The following is a 12,745-nucleotide window of genomic DNA, read 5'->3' as shown; positions in this document are numbered from 1 at the left end:
AAAAAAAAAAAAAAAATTACCTGGGTGTGGTGGCAGGCGCTTGTAATCCCAGCTACTTGGGAGTCTGAGGCAGGAGGATCACTTAAACCCAGGAGGCAGAGGTTGCAGTGAGCCGAGGTTATGCCAATGCACTCTAACTTGGGTAACAAGAGCAAGACTCCATCTCAAAAAAACGAAAAAAAAAAAGAGATGCTATCATTTCTCTGGAGCTTTGTTCCTTTATATTTTAATATGTTCACAACTCGCCAGTGAATTTAGACGAAAGCATTTTTTTTCATTTTTCGTTGTAATAGCATTATAGTGGTTTTAAACTTATGCCCATGAATTCTTTCAAACTCTTTCCTTCAAGAGGTAAAATTTTATTTTCTTCTATTTGAGTATGGCCTGGATTAGGGACATACTTCCAATGAATGAAATGGGGCAAAAGTAGAGGCACATCCCTACTGAGATTCAGCTATATAAAGACTGCAGTTTTCATCTTGAGGAGGACACTCTTGCTGGCTGTCCCTCCTGCTCAGATCACTTGCTTTATGGAATCAACTTCTATGTTGTAAGAACACTGAGGCAGCCCCTGGAGAGGTCCACATGGTGAGGACTCCAATATATAACCATGTAACTCAGCCTTCTTGGAAATGGGTCCTCTACCATTGGTGCCATAAGTGACTGCAGACCCAGGGAGTAACCAGTTACGTAAACTACTGTGATATTCACAGCCAGGACTACTGAGCTAACCCACCCTTGGATTCCTGACCCTCAGAAAATGTGTGAGATAATAAATGTTTTAAGCTGTTAATGTTAGAAGTAATTTGTTATAAAGCAAGAGGTAGCTAATACAACAGTGAAGATCTTTCAAGGTCTCTGCATTCTTCTTATTATTATTATTATGCTTTAAGTTCTGGGGTACATGTGCAGAACGTGCAGGTTTGTTACATTGGTATGCACGTGCCGTGGTGGTTTGCTGCATCCATCACCCTGTCATCTACATTAGATATTTCTCTTAATGTTAGCCCTCCCCTATTCCTCCACCCCATAACAGGCCCAGTGTATGATATTCCACTCCCTGTGTCCATGTGTTCTTATTGTTCAACTCCCATTTATGAGTGAGAACGTGTGGTGTTTGGTTTTCTGTTCTTGTGCTGCTGGGCTGAAAATGATGGTTTCCAAGCTTCATCCATGTCCCTGCAAAAGACATGAACTCATTCTTTTTTATGGCTGCATAGTATTCCGTGGTGTTTATGTGCCACATTTTCTTTATCCAGTCTATTATTGAAGGGCAATTGGGTTGGTTTCAAGTCTTTGCTATTGTGAATAGTGTCAATGCCTCTACATTCTAACTGCAACTCACTCAGTAGTGAATTTTACCCACCCATTTGAATGGTTACCAAATTCATATCACTAAATGAGTGATCTCAAATAAGCTTTCACAATTTGTGTTGATTTTCATTTGCCCAATTCACCCAGTACCACGTTCTGCTTCTTTGTAATTCTATTTTTGCCTGGGCTAAGAAAAGGGGCATACATTTCATTACCTGAGATTCCCTGCCATATAATTGGGTTCAGTCAGTGGAAGACACCAGCAGAAAATCAGAGGGTAAAAAGAGGATGAGGTTGGAATATTCATCTCCTCTCTTGCCTGATTGTCTAAGATGCTGGCAGGAGTTGCATCTCACAATGGCCATGTCTTCCCTCTGGCTTCCCCGACTGGATGACACCAGTTCTCATCCAGCTCATGAAGAACTGTTCTCTCCTTTCCCCATTAAGGCCTGGAATAAAAACAGCCTCATACTGTTACTCATTTCTGGCTCCTTTGTCATTCATTGCTGGTTCCCTGAACCTGCCAATATCTCTGGAAATAGCTTAATCATTTATTAAGTCATTTTCAGTGAAACCTCTCCTAAGTAGAGTCCTTTGAAATTCTTCACCTGAAAGTCCCAGAAGTCATCAGGCCAATTTATCTAAAACTGGATTCAACCTCAATCTGTAAACCTGGTTAATTTTTACTATTTGAATTACTCATAGAACCATATTGAACTGATAATGCTTGTCCTACAAGAGAACAAGAAAAGACTATATGGTTCAAACTTAAAACCTGGAAGTTAACTGTCTTCGCCTGAGTTGCTCCCAGTAGCAGTAAAAAAGAAAGTAGTTTCTTTGGGAGGATATCCCAGGAAATACCAACAGAGAAATGGAGGAGTGAAATACAGTAAAGAAAGCAGGGAGTAGAATGTGACTCATTAAGCAAGTTACCACTGTGGGCCACAACACCTTTATCCCACAGGGGTTTTAGCCCCCTGAGGAAGTCTGACAGATGGTATAGAACAAGGCTCAGAGCTACTGCAAGTAATGGGCAAGGAAACTAGGTATTTATCTACCTGATATTCCTCCAACATTTTTGAGAGGGCAGTGTCCAGACACATTATATCTGGAACTTCAGATTTACCCTTTGTACTAGCCAACAGTTCTCCCCTAGCCAGGAAAAAACACAAACAAGGAGCTGTCACACGTGGGTACGGGGATTCTAACAAGTGGCCTTTGGCCCGGAGGAGGTGCATGCTGACGAGATACAGACAGGTGCCAGCTGCAGTACCGCCCCTAATGCGTCCCTCTCACTCATTCTCCACGTCTGGTCAATCACCAAAGACTGGCAAATTTTATTTCCAAAAACTTTCCTGAGTCCATTCCTTCTTATCTGTTTACATTACTTTTTCTTTTGTGTTAACAAATTAACACACATTTAGTAACAATTTTTAAAACTCCACACATTTGTTATTTCACAATTTCAGTGGGTCAGGAGCCCAGGCACAGCTTCACTGGGCTCTCTGCTCCAGGTCTCACAAGGCTGCAATCAAGGGTTGGCCAGGCTGTGTTCTTTCTTTAGCTCAGGGTCCATTTCCAAGCTTACATGGTTGTTGGTGAAATTCAGTTTCTTGGGATGTTGTGTCTAAGGTTCCTGTTTTCTTGCTATCTGTCAGCCGGAAGGCTTTCCCATCTGCTAGAGGGCATTTGCAGGTTTTTTTGCCCCATAGGCTTCTCTCAGGACCTCTTACAACATGTCAGCTTACTAGTTCAAAGCTAGCAGGTGGGAGTTTCTCACTCCAGTCTACTAATCCAGAGACTTATGTAAATACATAATCAAAGGAATGATAGCTCATCACCTTTACCACGTTGTATTTATTTAGTCTGTTTAGATTCTCTGTCTATGCTCAAGGGGAGAAAAAATTACATGGGTGTGACTCATTGTGGGTCCCCCTAGTGTGTGTCTGCTATACTAATAGTCTTCTATTTTAGGTAGCCTCATCTTTCAACTAAAATGCTAAAACAGCCTTCTAACTGGCTTTCCTTCTTCCAACATCATAATTCTCAGACCCATTGACCAAAAGCTGCCAGAGAAGTCTAAAATAAATGGAAATCTAATTTTGCAGCTATAATCCCAAAATATTTTGAAGGTTTCCCTTCAATATAATGAGCCTCAAACTCCTCATCAGATAAGCCAGGCCCTTCCTAAGCTAGACCCTGCCTGCGTCTCAAGCTTTATCTGTCCTCATCTAGACTTTACCCACTAACAACAAAATGCAGGCAGTTTCTTGCACACACCATGCTGTTCTTCATTTTCTTGTCTTTGCTTGTCAGCTGCCCCCTCTACCTGGCATGCTTTTCTCCCCTATTTGCTACTTAACTTGTGCGACTCAGCCAAAGCACCAGAAATCAATGGAGGCCCCCAAACTAACAATTTTAATCACCTTCCTTTGTGGTATATATCCTAAATATATCCCTATTATTGCACTTAACTCTTTGTAGAAGTTTTAATATTTCTATCCAATTCATTAGACAACGAGTTGCCTGAAGGTAGGAAGACTGTTTATCTTTGCATCCCATTATACCTGGCACATATAGGCCCTTGACATATTGTTGTTAAATTAATCAATGGATAAGTAATTAATTGTCAGGATAGATTAAGTCACAAACTGATTATCTGAGGCAACTGTAATAGCCAAATGTGGTTGAATGATAATTAAAGTCACCAGGCATAGAAAAATATGATAAATATTAATTGCAATTTTCATTTACATGGCTGTTGATTGAGCTTCAGTTGATTTTTCCAGATTCATTCATCAGTGTTTATGAGACATCTCCCATGAGAAAAGAGATCTTCAGTGAAATAAGTAAATCCAGTATATGCCAACTAATAAAGAAAAGATGAGGGGGTGGATTAAGATCCAAGTCTGAAAGGCCAGATGGATATCTGTATCTGATTTACTGATTCTCTTAGACCAGAACTAATTTCTATCATCATGGCATTTTGCTATGGCCGGAGACACATGAGGTCTGTAGATGTCCTATGACAAGTGCCTAAGACTTCCCAAGTTCATGAACCATGTCTCTTCAACCTTGACACCAGTCTGAATAGAACAAGGCCACAATATATTTTTTGGTCTCTAATCCCTTGTTATCAATTGTTCAAATGCTTTGGCATAAAAAAACAGGAGGGAGGCCATTCCTTTATCCCCTGCTGGTTATATCCCTCCTGAAGTCATAATCCCTGTGACAATACCCATTTGCAGAAGGCATTGCTTTGATGAAGCTCTTTAACCACAATCCTTTTACATACTGTTTGTAATCTGCACAGCCATAATTATTCAGCCTCCCTTTCTTTGAGGGCATATTTTCACACTTCAGGAGCTCTCCAAACTTATAATTTAGCTTCGCTGGTGTAAAGACAAAAAAAAAAAAAAAGCCTTCTCAACTGCCGTTTAAAATCATGCCACTGTTGACCCTAATCTCCTTCTAAAGCCCTAAAATATAAATTAGGCCTGTATTCATTGTGTCCCAAAGAGATTCCTTTTCTGGGACTGGCTCTCACTGCCGCGGGGCCTCCCCGGACGTTCACAATGGCCATCTGGTTTTTGCGCCTTCCCAGATGGGCTCAGCACAGATTCCAGGGTCTAGGAAAAAGGAGAGGAAAGAGACATTTGGTAGCCGAATACATTTGACATTTGCAATACAGGAACAAATCTGCCTCTCTTTTTCTCTCAGCTCCACCATCACCTGCATGTTATTTTGCTCCTACTGGCACTTTGGTTAACAAACTTCACATTTTATGATTTCCTGATGAAAGGATATTTTGAGGGGTGAAAACTTATTAAGTGTGACTGCTTCTTCATTTTAAAAAAAAAAAACCTCTAAAAATACGTACGCGGGTGCTTTAATTATTGGGAAATAGTTAAGTTTGAATATGACATGTTCCTGCAATAGAAAAGTGAAAGAATGAAGATTTCTTGCGCATTCTATTAAGTGGTACTAGAATACACTTACGTAGGGCTTGAAATATGCCAGGCAGGATCCTGAATGATTTTCATCAGGATGAAAAACAGGTAAAATGATACTTCTAAGATAATGGCTATTTAGAAATCTCAGCAACTGTACATTTTATTGAAATCTTGAGAAAATTGTACCTCAATATGCTATTGTAAATAATGATACTAAGCGTGTACTCTGCACATGTTCCCAATGGGAACATTTTGAAACCATAGTATAATAGCACAACCATGTTACTGACATAGATATAATCTGCTGATCTTAGATTTCTCCAAATTTACTTTACTTATTTGTGTGTGCGGTGTTTAAATCTGTGCATTATTTTGCATTTTAGATTCATGTATCCACCACCATAATCAAGAAACTGAACAGTTTCATCACTAAAGGATCCCTCTTGTTTCTCTGTTAGAACCACACCCACCTACAACCCACTATCCCTCATTTCTGGAAACCACTAAGGGGTCCTCCATTTGTAAATTTTGCGGTTTCAAAAATGTTATATAAATGGAATTATAAAGTATATAACCTTTTAGGACTGGCTTTTCTCACTCAGCATAATTTTCTGAAGATTCAACCAAGCTGTTACATATGTCAATGGTTTGTTTTTATTGCAGGGTATCTCATTCAATTTCTTCTAAGTTGTCTAAATTAGAGTAAACTTATCCACAGCATTTCCTTGTTAAACTTTTAATAGCTTCATGATTTGTAATGTATTTTATTCCTGATATTTATTATTTATACCTCCTCACTTTGCACTTCTGTGAGTCTTGCTAGAGATTTCAATGTTATTGATTGTTTTAAAGATTCTGCTTTCTGTTTCATTGGTTTCCTGTGCTGTTTTACAATTTTAAATTCTATTGGGTTTTGCTCTCATCTTAAAGATTTTCTTTCTTCTGCTTGCTTTGTGCTCATTTTGCTCTTCTTTTTCTAGTTTCTTGAGGTAGAAAGTTAGGTCATTGATTTGAGAGCTTTTCTCTTTTCTGATATAGAAATTTTGTGCTTTAACTTTTCCTCTCAGCACTGCCTTGGCCGTATATTTTGTATTTTGATAAATTGGGTGCTTGTTTTTAATAACTTTTATGTATGTATTTTTAAAATTTTCTTTGGTTTAGGAGGTATTTAGAAATTTGTAGTTTAGTATTTATGTGTTTAGAGATTTTACAGGTTTCTTTCTGTAATCGATTTTTGGTCACAGAACACAAATTCTACATTACTTCAATTCTTTTAAATTTGTTGAGGTTTTTTTATGGCCCAAGTTGTTTTGGCAAGTGTTCCATGCATGCTTGAAATAAATATGTATATATTCTGCAGTTTTCAGGTGGGCACTTTTACATATGTCCTTTAGATCCTATTTTCTGAAAGGTATTCAGATATGCTTTATCTTTGCTAAATTTTCTATTAATATCTCTATTAGTAGCTGAGAGGGAGGCATTAAAGTCCCAAACTATAATGGTACAGCTGTCTATGTCTCCTCTCAGCTCTTGCTTCACATATGTTGGAGCTCTGCTATTTAGTACATACACATTTAGGATCAGTATATCTTCCTGACGGATTAATCCTTTTATTATTATGTAATGATCCTTTTTATCTCTAGTAATTCTTTTTGCTTTAAAAATTTTATTATTGTTTTTGTGATATATTGTTTTCTATCCTCTTGCTTTCAACCTACTTTCATCATTGAATTTGAAGTGAGTTTGTATTCAGACCATTTGCATTTAGCGTAGTTACGATAGGTTCCTGTTTATGCCTTTTTCCCTCCTCCCCCCCAACCCCCTCACAGTTTGTTTCCTATGGTTCTTATTCCTGTCTCTTCTTACCATTTCTGACTTACTTAAACATTTTTTAGGATTTCATCTAGACTTATGCTATTTTTGAGTATATCTCTTTTTATATTTTTTGTAGTAGTTGCTCTGGGTATTACAATATTCATATATTGCTATTAGTAACATTTTACTGCTTTGAGTAGTATGAGTAAAATGTGGAGGCATCATTTCCATTTAGATAGGCCTCTTTTCTTTCTCAAACTTTAAATATCATTGTCTGGAATATCAGATGAATTTATAGTTTTGTTTTACTTATCAAATATTATCCATAAAACTCATGGTGAAAAGAGCTTGTTTTATGTAACCATATTTCTTCACTTTTCTTTGTTTTTTTCTTCCTTCCCGGTACTACAAGGTTCTTTCTTTCATCATTTTCTTTCTGTTTGAATTTTTCTTAGTTAAAATTTAAAGATAAGTCTGATAGTGGCAAATTCTTTTCGTTTTCGTTCATTTCAGTTTGTCGTGATTTCCCCTTCTTTCCTGAAGGATAGTTTCACTAAAGTTCACAATTGACACTTCTCTTTCTTTTCAGCACTCCAACAATATGCCACTTCCTTTTGGCATTTATGGTTTCAGATGAGAAATCTGTTGTTACATGAATTGATTATCTGTCAGTATAGAATACTATAATAAAAATACCATAGAATTGGTGGTATATAAACAAGTTAAATTTGTTTCTCCCAGTTCTAGAGGCTGGAAATCAAGATCAGGATGCCAGCATGGACAGTGTCTGGTGAGGGTCCTCTTTTGGTTGAAGATTGCCATCACCTCATTGTACTCTCACATTTTGGAAAGTGTACAAGAGAGCTCTTTTATAAGAGAGCTTTCTAACATCTCTTCCAAGGCACTAATCACATTCTTAAAGGCCTCACCCTTATGACTTAATGACCATCCAAAGATTCTCCCCTAATAATACCATCACCTTGGGGATTAGGATTTCAACATAAGAATTTGGGGAAGACGAAAACAGTCGATTCATAACATTATTTATATCTCTTCCTTTGTTAGTAGAGTGTTGCTTCTCTTTGGCTGCTCTCAAGATTTTTTTCCTGAATTTTGGTTTCCAAAAATTTTATTGTATGTCTGATGCAGATTCATTTTGTTTCAAATCTGCTCAACTTCTTCATTCTGTAGGTTTGTGTTATCACCAAAATGTAGGAAATTTTCAGGCATTGTTTCTTCAAATACTCTTTCGACTCCATTCTTTTTTTTCCCCTCTCTTCTTTTGAAAATCTGATGATGGAAATATTAGATTTTTTGTTTTTGTTTTACAGGTAATGAACCTTTGCTCAAATTTTTTTCAATATGTTTTATTACTTTTTCAGATAGAGTAACTTTTATTTATCTGCTCTCAAGATCACTGATTTTTAACATATTTTTTCAACTACTGTTGGTTTTATTTTTATTAGTATTATTATTACAGTATTTTTAATTCTATATATTTTCAATTTGGTTCCTTTTATGGTTTGTATTTTTTGCTGAGATTTTTCTATTTTTTAATTTGTTTCAAGAGGAATTTATAGTTGATTGGTAAAACATCTTTATTTTAATTGACAAATAATTATATATGCTTATTATACATATTATATAGTACATATAAAATAGTACAATGTGGTATTTTCATACATGTATACCTGGTGGAATGATTAAGTCAAGCTAATTAGTTTATCTGGCATCTCAAATATTTATGATTTCTTAGTGGTGAAAACATTTGAAATTCTTTCTGTCAGCTAACTTGAAATATATATTATTATTAATTATAGTCACCATGCTGTGTAATAGAACACCAGAGCTTATTCCTTCTATCTAGCTAAAACTTTGTACTTTTGATCAAAGTCTCCTCTTTCCCTCTGCACTCCCTGCCCCAGCTCCTAGTGACCACCATTCTACCCTCTACTTTGATGAGTCTGCCTTTTTAGATTATACATATAGGTAAGATCATACTATACTTAACTCTCTATGCCTGGCTTATTTCACTTAACATAATGTCCTCTAGGTTCACCCATGTTGTCACAAATGACAGCATTTCCCGGGTTTTCTAAGGCTGAATATTATTTTGTGGTGTATATATACCACATTTTTTAATCCATTCGTTTGTTGATGGCTGATAAAGCATTTTTATAAATGCTTCTTTATAAATGCTGCTTAATACTTGTCAGATAGCTCCAGCATTTGATTCTTCTCAGTATTGGCATCAGCCAATTAGCTTTTCTAACTGAAGTTGTGATTTTATTGGTTCTTAGTGTGGCAGGTAATTTTCAGTTATATCATGGACAACTAGTCTATTATATTAGGAGATTCTATGTCCTATTTGAATCATTGTTTTAGCAGTCAGTCATCTATTTATACTTAGCATACAGGTCTTTGCCTAGTCTTGTGGGCTGTGGTTTCAATAACTTCTTACTTTTAAGAGATTTTGTGGTATTCCTTTGGTCATTTGGCTTTTCCTGGTGCTATTGGGACTGGACACTGGTTCCTGCTGGGCTGCCTTATCAGGTAAAAGGGGTTCTCTTTGTGTGTGGGATGTCTACTAGATGAAAGTTGTGGTAGGGTTCCTCTTACTGGTGCTCTTCAATTCCTTGATATCTCTGGACAGGGAAAGGGAATCTCAGGTTCATGGGTTCAAAGAAGCTTTCAGATCCTGGCTACTTACTGTGAAGGAGACCTTCTTATCAGTTCTGCCCACTAGTCCCATGTCTGTGTGGGGTGGGGAAGGAGCGTCTCATTCCCTCAGAGACAAAGAGGGTCCATCACACAGCCACTTATTTTGACTGGGTCCGTCAGGCCAATTCTGCCACACGCCCCACTATCTCTAGGTGGAATGAAAGAGTCTTGTCCCAGGGGAATAAAGTGACCCTGGACCAGGCCTCTTGCTGTGTTCTTATTGCGAGTTCCTCTTTCCACCTCACTATCTCTTGGTAGGGGAGAGGAGTCTCAGGATCATTATTATTCATGCAGCTCTCCATCAATCACCTTTGCGGATAGTGTCCTCTTACCTGATACTGTCACAGGGGCTCCCTTTAGCTATTAGAGAGGAATGAGTCTGTCTGGGGTAATATTGACAGCCTAGGGTCAGAAAATGCTGGTCTGGTTAATTTTCTTCTGTTGGGGAGGTACAAAACTCCCTGCCAACATTTTTTCTCTAATCTTAGGATTCCAAACCAATTTGCCTTTTTTTTTTTTTTTACCAAATTTTTAGAATTATCTTTGAGCTGTCTCTTGACCTATGTCAGTTTATAGTTGTATTTGGCAGGGAAGAATAGAGAGGAATGAGTCCATGCCATCTCGCCCATACCCAAAGCCCAACAGTACATTAATGAGTATACATTGACTCATGCCTGTAATCCCAGGGCTTTGGGAGGCTGAGCAGGGAGCATCACTTGAGGCCAGCCATTAAAGATCGGTGTGGACAACATAGTGAGACCCCATCCCTAAAAAATTATTTTTTAATTAGCCAGCCATGCGGGCCTGCACCTGTAGTCCTGGTTATTCAGGAGGCTCAGGTGGGAGGATCACCTAAGCCCGGGAGTTTAAGGTTACAGTGAGCTATGATCAGGCCACTGGACTCCATCCTGAGTGGAAGAGCAGGATCTTATCTCTAAAAATAAAAAATAAAAATAAATTTCCATACTATTGCTAATATATTCTTTTTTATCCCTTTATAATTTTCTCCCCACTCCAAAACACTAAATCAACAAACATACTCTGTGACCTTAAAAACTGTAACAATCAAATGTTTTCCATTAACTTTTTAAGAAAATATAATTTTGATTCTTATGTAGGTATAAAAACATAATGAAAACTTAAAATTCTGGCCTGAATAAGATTGCTGAGATTATTCAGCTACATATAGAAACCATTTACATATGGAAATTTATTATTTTTAAAAGCTTAACCTGCCAAATTAAAATATTACAAAAAAAAGAGCTTACTAATCATACCTCTAAATTCATTATCATTTAAATAGCATTTATTAGTCCTAAAATGTTGGAGGACATATTTCATTCATTACTAAATGTCAACAAGTGATGTAAAAATCTACTATCTTTAAGAAAGAATCAGAATTAAACAAGAAATGTAAGAAAAAGATTAATTGTTATTCTTTAAATGAATAAGAAAAGATTTTTGGTTTAGTACTTTGGGACACCAGTACACTGAGTGACTTTATGCAGGATTGCACCCTAAGCAAAATAGGACATATGCCTTTCTGAGGCAGCTATACTCAAACACTAATTTCAACTTTAAAATATAATTTATTGTATTAGTCTGTTCTCATGTTGCTATAAGGACATACCTGAGACTGGGTAATTTATTACGGAAAGAGGTTTAACTGACTCACAGTTCAGCATGGCTAGGCAAGCCTCAGGAAGCTTACAGTCATAGCGGGTGGGGAAGCCAACACATCTTTCTTCACATGGTGTCAGGGAGAAGAATGAGAGCTGAGCAAAGGGGGAATTTCCTTATAAAATCATCAAATCTCGTGAGAATTTACTCACTATCACGAGAACAGGATGGAGGAATCCAACCCCCTGACTCGATTATCTCCACCTAGTCCCTCTCATGACATGTGGGAATTAGGGGAACTACAATTCAAGATGAGATTTGTGCAGAGATGCAGCCAAACCATATCACTTATCAAGACTATTCTTTCAGAGATCACTTTTTATGCTTTGTTACTAGAAGTTTCTCTGAACATGTACAGCACCAGAAACTGTGAGGAGGGAGCACAGCCTTGTCTCCTAAGCATGAAGTCAGCTCTCTGTGTTATGTTGCTGCAACTGACACTTGGTATTGATGATTATTCTTTCCCTCCCTCAGAAGAATAAGAGGGGGAGGATGAAGTCTGAAAGGTAATTATTTAAATTAACTAATTCATTTAATGCAGTTTATCAAGTAACAATATTTAGAGATTAAAATGCAAATTTGTTTCTATGGTCTATAGAAGATTCGTATTCCACAGTTTTTTACAGAAGGTTGTCATTTTTCTGAGGATTCACAATCAATATTCCTTGGTTTATACAGTCTATACATCTAGTAATCAGATATATTACTTAAAATGTTTTTAAATTTTAACTTTCTTTGACATTTTAATATTTTCATCAGGAATTTCATTTCCCTAGATAAGATACCTTTCATTATGAAATTGTGCTTTTTCAGCTCATTTGAAGGTAGCATTGTGTCTGACGTTTAGGAAAATTACTGAAGATAAGGATGTTAAAAAATACATCAACATACAACAGAATAGCATATAATTTTTTTTTAAACTAAAATGACATTAAAAGAGAGTGGAAGTTTTAAAATATATCTACAAATTCTTTGACATGCCTTCCTTTAAGAGATGGAGCTTCATTCCCCTCCTGCTGAATGTTGGCTGGATATAGTGGTTTGCTTCTATCAAATAGACTAGGAAAAAATGATGGTGTGTGACCTTCAATATGAGTTCATGCAAGGCCTTGCGTCTGACTCTTCCCTCTCTCTGGGATCACTTGCTCTGGTGTGAGATATTAATAGATACCATGTCATGAGAACACTCAAGTAACTTCATGTGGAAGTCCATATGGACAGGAATGGATGCTTCTTTTCAAAACTCACCAAGGAATCAATGC

General features: G+C 37.1%; 1 non-coding gene across 1 annotated transcript; it reads left to right on the top strand.

Annotated features, from left to right (window-relative positions):
• The first annotated feature begins 11,776 nt into the window (after positions 1-11,776).
• Positions 11,777-11,991, top strand: LOC119469485. The gene has a single exon (XR_005198309.1). It is a non-coding gene; the product is annotated as a small nucleolar RNA U3 (small nucleolar RNA).
• The last annotated feature ends 754 nt before the right edge of the window (positions 11,992-12,745 follow it).

Source organism: Cebus imitator, unplaced genomic scaffold, assembly GCF_001604975.1.
Source record: "Cebus imitator isolate Cc_AM_T3 unplaced genomic scaffold, Cebus_imitator-1.0 Scaffold676, whole genome shotgun sequence".
Lineage (NCBI taxonomy): Eukaryota > Metazoa > Chordata > Mammalia > Primates > Cebidae > Cebus > Cebus imitator.
The sequence above is the reverse complement of the archived record's forward strand: the minus strand, read 5'-3'. Positions and strand labels throughout refer to the sequence as shown.